The following is a 10,854-nucleotide window of genomic DNA, read 5'->3' on the forward strand; positions in this document are numbered from 1 at the left end:
AATATTTGGGGTCAACTGTTCAACATAATGGAGAGTGTGGTAGAGAGGTGAAGAAGAGAGTGCAGGCAGGGTGGAGTGGGTGGAGAAAGGTGGCAGGAGTGATTTGTGAACGAAGAATATCAGCAAGAGTGAAGGGGAATGTTTACAAGACAGTAGTGAGACCAGCTATGTTGTACGGTTTAGAGATGGTGGCACTGACAAAAAGACAGGAGAAAGAGGTGGAGGTGGCAGAGCTGAAGATGTTGAGAGTCTCTTTGGGAGTGACGAGAATGGACAAGATTAGCAATGAACATATCAGAGGGGCAGCTCAGGTGGAATGGTTTGGAGACAAAGTCAGAGAGGTGAGATTGAGATGGTTTGGACATGTGCAGAGGAGGGACCCAGGGTATATAGGGAAAAGGATGCTGAGGATGGAGCCACCAGGCAGGAGGAGAAGAAGGAGGCCAAAGAGGAGGTTTATGGATGTGCTGAAGGAGGACATGCAGGTGGGTGGTGTGACAGAGGAAGATACAGAGGACAGGCGATGGAAATGATTGATCTGCTTTGGTGACCCCTAATGGGAACAGCCGAAAGACAAAGAAGAATAAATTTCCAAATCTCTCTCTAAAAAAAACACTTTTCATGTTGTCAATGTGGGGTATTTTGTGTAGAATTTTGAGGGGACGGACGGCACTGTGGCTTAGTGGTTAGTACTGTTGCCTCACAGCGAGAAGGTCGTGGGTTCAATTTCTGTGGCCTTTCTGTGTGGACTTTGCATGTTCTCCCCGTGTTTGTGTGGGTTTCCCCCGAGTGCTCCGGTTTCCTCCCACATCCAAAGACATGCCGGTTAGGTGGATTGGAATCTTTAAATTGTCCTTAGGTGTGCGTGTGGGTGTGTCTATGTTTGTTTGTCTGTTTGTAGCCCTGCGACAGACTGGCGTCCGTCCTGGGTGTACCCCACCTCACGCCCTATGACTACTGGGATAGGCTCCAGCCCCCTGCGACCCTTAACTGGACTAAGCGGTAGAAGATGGATGGATGGATGGATGGATGGATTTTGAGGGGAAAAATATTTCAGCATATCCCTGTATGAATTTCACATCTGCCGTGTTAGGCCACAGTCTCACCTTGATGAATTTCCCTCCATGCCTCATAAACTGCACAATCACCATAGTGGATTTTCTGCATTTATTTCCCTGCTAAGCTAATGGATTCCAAACCCACATTTGTCACAAGCCTTGCAGGGTCTCTAATCACCTGCTCCGTGGCCTGATGTAAAGTCCTAATGTTACCCTCCCTGTAGAGCTCTATCTATGTTCGCAGACACGATGGCGATGACTTCTCCAGTAGGGTGAAGGCCATCCAGCATCAGCAAGCCATGGTGGCCCCAAAATGAAGGCCATTTATCAATAAAATGAAAGCCTTGCTGTCTACAAAATTGCACCAGCCACCTATTTAACGATGTCGAACCTGCTCAATGCCTCATCATTACATCGTGAGGGGAAAGGACCAGAAACTATTAAACGATGGTGACACATCTTTCTGGCAAGGTCACAAATCCTCTCTATGTCCATTTTTGTGACTTCGGAGTGCTCATCCTGACATCATTGGCACCGACATGAATGAATGAATGAAAACTGTTTATTTCGAACATTTGATACAACAACAATTACAAGATAGATCAGTAAAGACAACAACAAAAAAGTTCCTACTGTGTACCCAACATGTCTGAAAAGGGGTAGGGTGAAGCATCAGCTTATTTATCCCTACCCCTTCTTCCCCACAACCAGTAATACCCTTTGCCACATATACACATAGATTCCTACACACCTAAACTGATATCAATATATATATATATATATATATATATATATATATATATATATATATATATATATATATATATATATATATATATATATATATATACACATATATATATATATACACATATCAACATACATACACATATACACACATATACATATATACATATATATACACATATATACACAAACATAAATATACACCTACACATACCTACTTACATACAAAATACTATATATTTACAAGCCGAAGCAAAAAACAAAACACCCTAACCCTCATTACCCTTCCTCCTCCCTATACCTAGAAAAAAACATATTTTTGTACCGCTGTTTGAACTGGTTCATGCTTGGACATTGCTTGAGCCCCACTCCCAATCTGTTCCACATCCTCACCCCACAGACAGAAATACAGAAACCTTTTAATGTTGTTCGTGCCCACTGATGCTTTAAATTAAATTTCCCCCTCAGACTGTAATCCCCTGATCTGTTAAAAAAACATATTTTTAATATTTGCTGGAAGTAAATTGTTTATTGCTTTATACACAATTTGTACTGTTTGAAAATGAACCAAGTCTGTGAATTTTAAGAATTTTGGATTGTAAAAATAGTGGATTTGTATGATCTCTATAGCCTTTTCTGCATTACTGATAGTGATTGTGTTGTACCTATATAAGTATTACCCCATACCTCTGCACAGTACTGTAAATATGGTAAAACCAGTGAGCAGTAAAGAATGCGGAGTGAGTTGTGGTCCAGAATATGTTTCGCTTTGTTTAGAACTGAAATGCTTCTTGACAGTTTACTTTGTATATGTTTTATATGAGTCTTCCAGTTTATCTTATCATCTATTATCACCCCCAGAAACTTATTTTCATGTACCCTTTCAATATCTACCCCCTCGACTTGTAACTGAACCTGTATGTCTGTATTACAATAGCCAAATAACATGTATTTTGTTTTACTTAAGTTTAATGATAATTTGTTTCTGTCAAACCATATTTTCAGTTTTCCCATTTCTATACTGATCCTCCTCAGTAACTCCTGCAAATCCCCCCCTGAACAAAAAATGCTTGTGTCATCTGCAAATAGTACTAATTTTAATATTTTGGAAACATTGACAATATCATTTATATAAATTAGAAACAGTTTTGGACCCAATACTGACCCCTGTGGGACGCCACAAGCATTGTCCAAGCATGATGATGTATATTCCCCCAACTTCACAAACTGTTTTCTGTTACTTAAGTAGCTTCTCACCCAGTGCAACACCAACCCCCTAATCCCATACTGTTCAAGTTTATTGATTAATATGTCATGATTGATTGTATCAAAAGCCTTTTTAAGGTCTATAAATATTCCAACTGAATGTAATTTGTGGTCTATGGCGTTTGTAATCTCCTCAACTGATTCTATTAATGCAAGTGATGTTGAACTATGTGCTCTGAATCCATATTGACTATCAGTAAGTAATTTATGTTTATTTATGAATTTGTCTAATCTGTTATTGAATAACATTTCTAATAATTTGGAAAATTGTGGAAGCAAAGAAACAGGCCTATAATTTGTGAAGTGGTGTCTATCCCCAGTCTTATACAGGGGCACAACCTTAGCTATTTTCATTTGATTGGGAAATTTACCAGTTTGAAAGGATAAGTTACAGATGTATGTTAATGGTTCTACAATCCATTCAATGACCTGTTTTACCACCACCATATCAATTTCATTTAAATCGGTAGATGTTTTATATTTACAATTATTCACAATGTCTACAATTTCTTTTCCATCCACTACTGTGAGGAACATTGAACAGGGATTTCTTTCTATGAGATTATTATCCCAATCCTCAGGTTGGGAATCGGGAATTTTTTCTGCCAAGCTTGGTCCAATATTTACAAAAAAATGATTAAAACCGTTGACTACCTCATCCTTATTTTCCTTCTTGACATTATTATCAATGAAATACTGAGGGTAACTCTGTTTTTTATTACCATTTTTGATAATGCTATTTAATATATCCCACATTCCTTTAATATTGTTTTCGTTATTATATAATATGTTACTATAATATTCCTTCCTACATACCCGTATAATATTAGTTAATCTATTTTTGTATTTCTTATATCTATTTTCTGCCTCTTTAGTCTTTAGTTTTATGAATTCTCTATACAGTGTATTTTTCTTATTACATGCATTTCGTAACCCTTTCGTCATCCATGGTCGAGCTTGGATTTTTTGTTTTCTGTAGTCTTAATTGGACAATTTTTATCATATAATGATGTAAATATTTGTAAAAAAGTTTCATATGCACTATCAACATCACTTTCACTGTATACCTTTTCCCAGTTTTGCTCCTGTAAATTCTTCTTTAGTGTGTTCATGTTTTCCTCTGTCCGCACTCGCCTGTATTTTATTTTCTCCTCTGGCTGATTCCGCTGATGGTTTCTATTATAAACGATGAAAACTGGTAGATGATCACTAATGTCATTGATTAATAATCCACTCACAGTGTTATTCTCAATATCATTGCTGAATATATTATCAATTAAGGTAGCACTATGGGATGTAATTCTGCTTGGCCTGGTGATTTTTGGATATAAACTCATACTGTACATTATACTGATAAATTCATCTGTTATTTTATGCTTATTTGGATTGAGCAGATCAATATTTAAGTCACCACAAATGAACACAGTTTTTTGATTAGTTTTTGAGAACATTTTTCCCATACAGTCAGTGAATGTTTCAATACAAGATCCTGGTGCTCTATATATACAGCTGACTAATACATTTTTGCTTTCTTCTTCACATATTTCAATAGTTATACATTCTAATAAGTTATCAATCACAGTTGTCATATTGTCTACTATTTTATAATCCATGTTCTTATCCACATACACAGCCACTCCTCCTCCACTCTTATTCTTTCTGTTTACACAATTAAATTCATATCCATCCAGTTCAAAATCCATTCCTTTATCTTCATTGATCCATGTTTCTGATATAGCAATTATGTTAAATATTTTTTTAAACTGACTTAAATATTCTTTAATGTTGTTAAAGTTTGCATATAGACGTCTGCTGTTGAAATGGATTATTGATAATTTGTTATCCGTTCTAATGATCCGATTAAACTGTTCATCTGTATAATAGCAACAACTGTCATTGATATTTGAGAAGAAATTATTGTCCAGGTCTATATCGTGCTCCAAGTCCAGTACATTGTGGTCTGTGTATTTAAATGTTCTCAGTTCTACTTTTCCATGATCAGCAATCCTTTGAGTTATATCCTTCTTGTCTCCAGATGTAGATGATGTAGTAGATGAATAGGTTCCTCTGGTCTGTGTCATGGTGTTGTGATGTGTTTGTGTCCTCATACCTTATTGGTCATATTTGTCCAGATCCTCGATGTTCCTGATTACCATAACCTTCGCTTGTTCTGGTGTTCCATTCAATTTGATAAATGTTTTGCAGTTGGATGTCCATGTCTGTTGAATTTTTCCCTGCTTTTTTAAGAAACGAGCTTTCCTGGCGATGTCTGCGTTTCTTTTGGTCAGATGTTCATTGATGAATACGTTTGTTCCTTTGAGTTTCCGTCCCTGTTTTAACAATGCCATTTTATGTTTTCTGTTGACAAACCTCATTATAACTGCTCGCTTGTCTCCATCCTCTCTCCTGGGCAGGGGGTGGCACGCTTCAATGTTATTACAGTCCATTTGAATACCTTTAGATTGCAGGAAGTCAGCCACCTGTTGTTCCACTGAGCTGGCCTCCTGCTCGTTGGCCTCCCCTCCGCTGTCTTCTGACACCGCCCGTGCGTAGGATCGAGGTTTAATATGAATTCCTGTAATAATAACGTCGTTCATCCTTGTGTACTGTTCCAACTCCGCAACACGGTTCTCCAGGTACACCATGAAGATGAACATGAAGATCTATGTGTCCATATCTAGTCTAATTTCCCTTTTTCTGTCTACCCTTCTGCAGCATCAGCATCCTGAGATGAAAGGCAATATTGGGAGCTCTGGCCCCAGGAATACATTTAAAGTCAGCCGGTGTCTGCAACCTGACTTTGCGAGTGATGGAATCCCCTATCACTAAAGCCTGACGTTTCGGCCTGGGGATGTGGAAGTCACATCCAAGGGAGAGGGTTCACAGTTTGTAGTGGCGAGTATGATCAGGGTACTGCAACCGGGCACCAAGCCCTACGTGACTTCCTCCGCCTAACCACGGTCCGAAAGCCGTCATCTACCGTCATCCTCAGTGATTCTGATTCTAGGCTAATGCTAATAGGCAAGCTAACCAGCCCAACAACAGATTTACTAGACAGAGTCGAGCTGTACCAAAGGCCTGCCCCAAGCGGATCACAGCCCCGCCATCTTGAAAGGTTGAATCGCTGCAGCGGTCTTGCTCTGTCAGTGGAAAATGTATGCATGGGGCTCCTGTCAGTAGAAAACTCATGTCATAAGTCAACTCACTGGTTGATTACTCTTTTTTTCTGTGCTCTGACACCAAAGGATTAAAATGAAATCATCCCATGCTGGACCGCAGCCCCCAGCCGACCATGCCCACTGCCTGCCGAGGAAGGACAAACACGCAGAGCGCGTGGGTGCGAGAGTCCCCACCCACCCAGTGGCCGCGCTTGAACACCTAACACCCGAGATCACAGTAGAGGCCGGCAACGCCGCTCGTGAGCTCCTCGTCATTGTGGACAACCAGCTGCAGGTAACGGGGAATGATACAATTCTTCCCACTGTCCCGAGCATCACTGGCGGCCACCTCAAGGATCCCAGTGTCCAGACACTCGAGCACAGCTGCCAGGTAAACGGGGGCTCTGGCACCCACATGCTTTACCATCTGTTTTGCTTCTTCCGCACATGATTTCATTCTAATCATTCACTGTCAAAGCACAGAGAAAAAAAGAGGAATCAGCCAGAGAGATGACTGACATGAGTTTTCTATTGGCAGGAGTCCCACTTTACGCTCCACTTGCAGCCTTATAGGGAGAGAGGATCAACAGCTATACTAAATCTGACTTCAGAAATTGAATCAATGTATCTGAATTGACCTTTAAGCACAAGTTTTCACGTCTTAAACATAAATAACGGCAGAGAAGTCAGTCAGAGAATGGACAGTGATTACAAGCACAGAGCATGCATTTTCTTCTGACAGAGCGAGACCGCTGCAGCGCTGCAACCATCCAAGATGGGTGGCTCAGCGCTCCAGGTCACATGACCAAAATACCTGTCTATTTTGGGAAGTCTATGGGCCCAACACTAACCTCATCTGGAGTGCTTGTAACATCTGACTCCACTGAACTAAGAAGCTGTTCTAGCTTATGAACATGAACATATCTCTCTAAGAGAGCCACCCTGTCTGCCAGCATTGCGCAAAATTAAAGTTTAAAGCAGTGTACTCTGTGCACTAGAAAATTCAAGAGTCTAGCCAAGCCAGCGTGAGCTAACTGCAAATGAAAATGCTAATCTAACCACTCCTAAGATTATTATTAATCAATGACATTAGTGATCATCTACCAGTTTTCATCGTTTATAATAGAAACCATCGGCGGAATCAGCCAGAGGAGAAAATAAAGTAAGTGCAGACAGAGGAAAACATGAACACACTAAAGAAGGATTTACAGGAGCAAAACTGGGAAAAGGTATACAGTGAAAGTGATGTTGATAGTGCATATGAAACTTTATACAAATATTTACATCATTATATGATAAAAATTGTCCAATTAAACAAGACTACAGAAAACAAAAAATCCAAGATCGACCATGGATGACGAAAGGGTTACGAAATGCATGTAATAAGAAAAATACACTGTATAGAGAATTCATAAAACTAAAGACTAAAGAGGCAGAAAATAGATATAAGAAATACAAAAATAGATTAACTAATATTATACGGGTATGTAGGAAGGAATATTATAGTAACATATTATATAATAACAAAAACAATATTAAAGGAATATGGGATATATTAAATAGCATTATCAAAATGGTAATAAAAAACTGAGTTACCCTCAGTATTTCATTGATAATAATGTCAAGAAGGAAAATAAGGATGAGGTAGTCAACGGTTTTAATCATTTTTTTGTAAATATTGGACCAAGCTTGGCAGAAAAAATTCCCGATTCCCAACCTGAGGATTGGGATAATAATCTCATAGAAAGAAATCCCTGTTCAATGTTCCTCACAGCAGTGGATGGAAAAGAAATTATAGACATTGCGAATAATTGTAAATATAAAACATCTACCGATTTAAATGAAATTGATATGGTGGTGGTAAAACAGGTCATTGAATGGATTGTAGAACCATTAACATACTGTTGTGGGCTGGGTGTTTGGCTGGCTTGGTTTTTGTTTTCTGTTTCTCCCACCAGGTGGTATGCATTCAGGACTGAGTGGCTGAGCATTAAGACCTCACCCTGAACACCTGAGGCTTGTTTTCACGTGCAGGTCATCAGGACTCACAGCTGTGGTGTATTTTGTCTTGATCAGAGATTGCTGGGGGGTGTCGGCGGGGTCCCTGGGTCCGAACTGCTGTGGCTCCGGACCGTTTGCGCTGTTGAGAGCGCGCCGTGTTTCCACCTCACCAGACCGCGGACTTTTTAGTTGTTTAGCACTTCACCCACTGTTATGTTTATTAAATTCTGTTACCTTTTGAACCGTGCTCTGCTTATTTTATGCTGGGTCCTTTCAAACGCTGGGTCGGTGCTCCGACCACATCCGAAACATAACACATACATCTGTAACTTATCATTTTAAACCGGTAAATTTCCCAATCAAATGAAAATAGCTAAGGTTGTGCCGCTGTATAAGACAAGGGGATAGACACCACTTCACAAATTATAGACCTGTTTCTTTGCTTCCACAATTTTCCAAATTATTAGAAACGTTATTCAATAATAGATTAGACAAATTCATAAATAAACATAAATTACTTACTGATAGTCAATATGGATTCAGAGCACATAGTTCAACATCACTTGCATTAATAGAATCAGTTGAGGAGATTACAAACGCCATAGACCACAAATTACATTCAGTTGGAATATTTATAGACCTTAAAAAGGCTTTTGATACAATCAATCATGACATATTAATCAATAAACTTGAACAGTATGGGATTAGGGGGTTGGTGTTGCACTGGGTGAGAAGCTACTTAAGTAACAGAAAACAGTTTGTGAAGTTGGGGGAATATACCTCATCATGCTTGGACAATGCTTGTGGCGTCCCACAGGGGTCAGTATTGGGTCCACACCTGTTTCTAATTTATATAAATGATATTGTCAATGTTTCCAAAATATTAAAATTAGTATTATTTGCAGATGACACAAGCATTTTTTGTTCAGCGGGGGATTTGCAGGAGTTACTGAGGAGGATCAGTATAGAAATGGGAAAATTGAAAATATGGTTTGACAGAAACAAATTATCATTAAACTTAAGTAAAACAAAATATACATGTTATTTGGCTATTGTAATATAGACATACAGGTTCAGTTACAAGTCGAGGGGGTAGATATTGAAAGGGTACATGAAAATAAGTTTCTGGGGGTGATAATAGATGATAAGATTAATCAATCAATCAATTTTATTTATTTATATATATATATATATATATATATTTTATTTTATATATAAAACCCCAACGGTCAAAACGACCCCCTGTGAGCAAGCACTTGGTGACAGTGGGAAGGAAAAACTCCCTTTTAACAGGAAGAAACCTCCAGCAGAATCAGGCTCAGGGAGGGGCAGTCTTCTGCTGGTTGGGGCTGAGGGAGAGAACCAGGAAAAAGACATGCTGTGGAGGGGAGCAGAGATCAATCACTAATGATTAAATGCAGAGTGGTGCATACAGAGCAAAAAGAGAAAGAAACACTCAGTGCATCATGGGAACCCCCCAGCAGTCTAAGTTTATAGCAGCATAACTAAGGGATGGTTCAAGGTCACCTGATCCAGCCCTAACTATAAGCTTTAGCAAAAAGGAAAGTTTTAAGCCTAATCTTAAAAGTAGAGAGGGTGTTTGTCTCCCTGATCTGAACTGGGAGCTGGTTCCACAGGAGAGGAGCCTGAAAGCTGAAGGCTCTGCCTCCCATTCTACTCTTACAAACCCTAGGAACTACAAGTAAGCCTGCAGTCTGAGAGCGAAGCGCTCTATTGGGGTGATATGGTACTATGAGGTCCCTAAAATAAGATGGGACCTGATTATTCAAAACCTTATAAGTAAGAAGAAGAATTTTAAATTCTATTCTAGAATTAACAGGAAGCCAATGAAGAGAGTGCAATATGGGTGAGATATGCTCTCTCCTTCTAGTCCCCGTCAGTACTCTAGCTGCAGCATTTTGAATTAACTGAAGGCTTTTCAGGGAACTTTTAGGACAACCTGATAATAACGAATTACAATAGTCCAGCCTAGAGGAAATAAATGCATGAATTAGTTTTTCAGCATCACTCTGAGACAAGACCTTTCTAATTTTAGAGATATTGCGCAAATGCAAAAAAAGCAGTCCTACATATTTGTTTAATATGCGCATTGAATGACATATCCTGATCAAAAATGACTCCAAGATTTCTCACAGTATTACTAGAGGTCAGGGTAATGCCATCCAGAGTAAGGATCTGGTTAGACACCATGTTTATAAGATTTGTGGGGCCAAGTACAATAACTTCAGTTTTATCTGAGTTTAAAAGCAGGAAATTAGAGGTCATCCATGTCTTTATGTCTGTTAGACAGTCATGCAGTTTAGCTAATTTGTGTGTGTTCTCTGGCTTCATGGATAGATAAAGCTGGGTATCATCTGCGTAACAATGAAAATTTAAGCAATGCCATCTAATAATACTGCCTAAGGGAAACATGTATAAAGTGAATAAAATTGGTCCTAGCACAGAACCTTGTGGAACTCCATAATTAACCTTAGTCTGTGAAGAAGATTCCCCATTTACATGAACAAATTGTAATCTATTAGATAAATATGATTCAAACCACCGCAGCACAGTGCCTTTAATACCTATGGCATGCTCTAATCTCTGTAATAAAATTTTATGGT

The sequence above is a fragment of the Thalassophryne amazonica genome, chromosome 14, assembly GCF_902500255.1.
Source record: "Thalassophryne amazonica chromosome 14, fThaAma1.1, whole genome shotgun sequence".
NCBI classification, from domain to species: Eukaryota; Metazoa; Chordata; class Actinopteri; order Batrachoidiformes; family Batrachoididae; genus Thalassophryne; species Thalassophryne amazonica.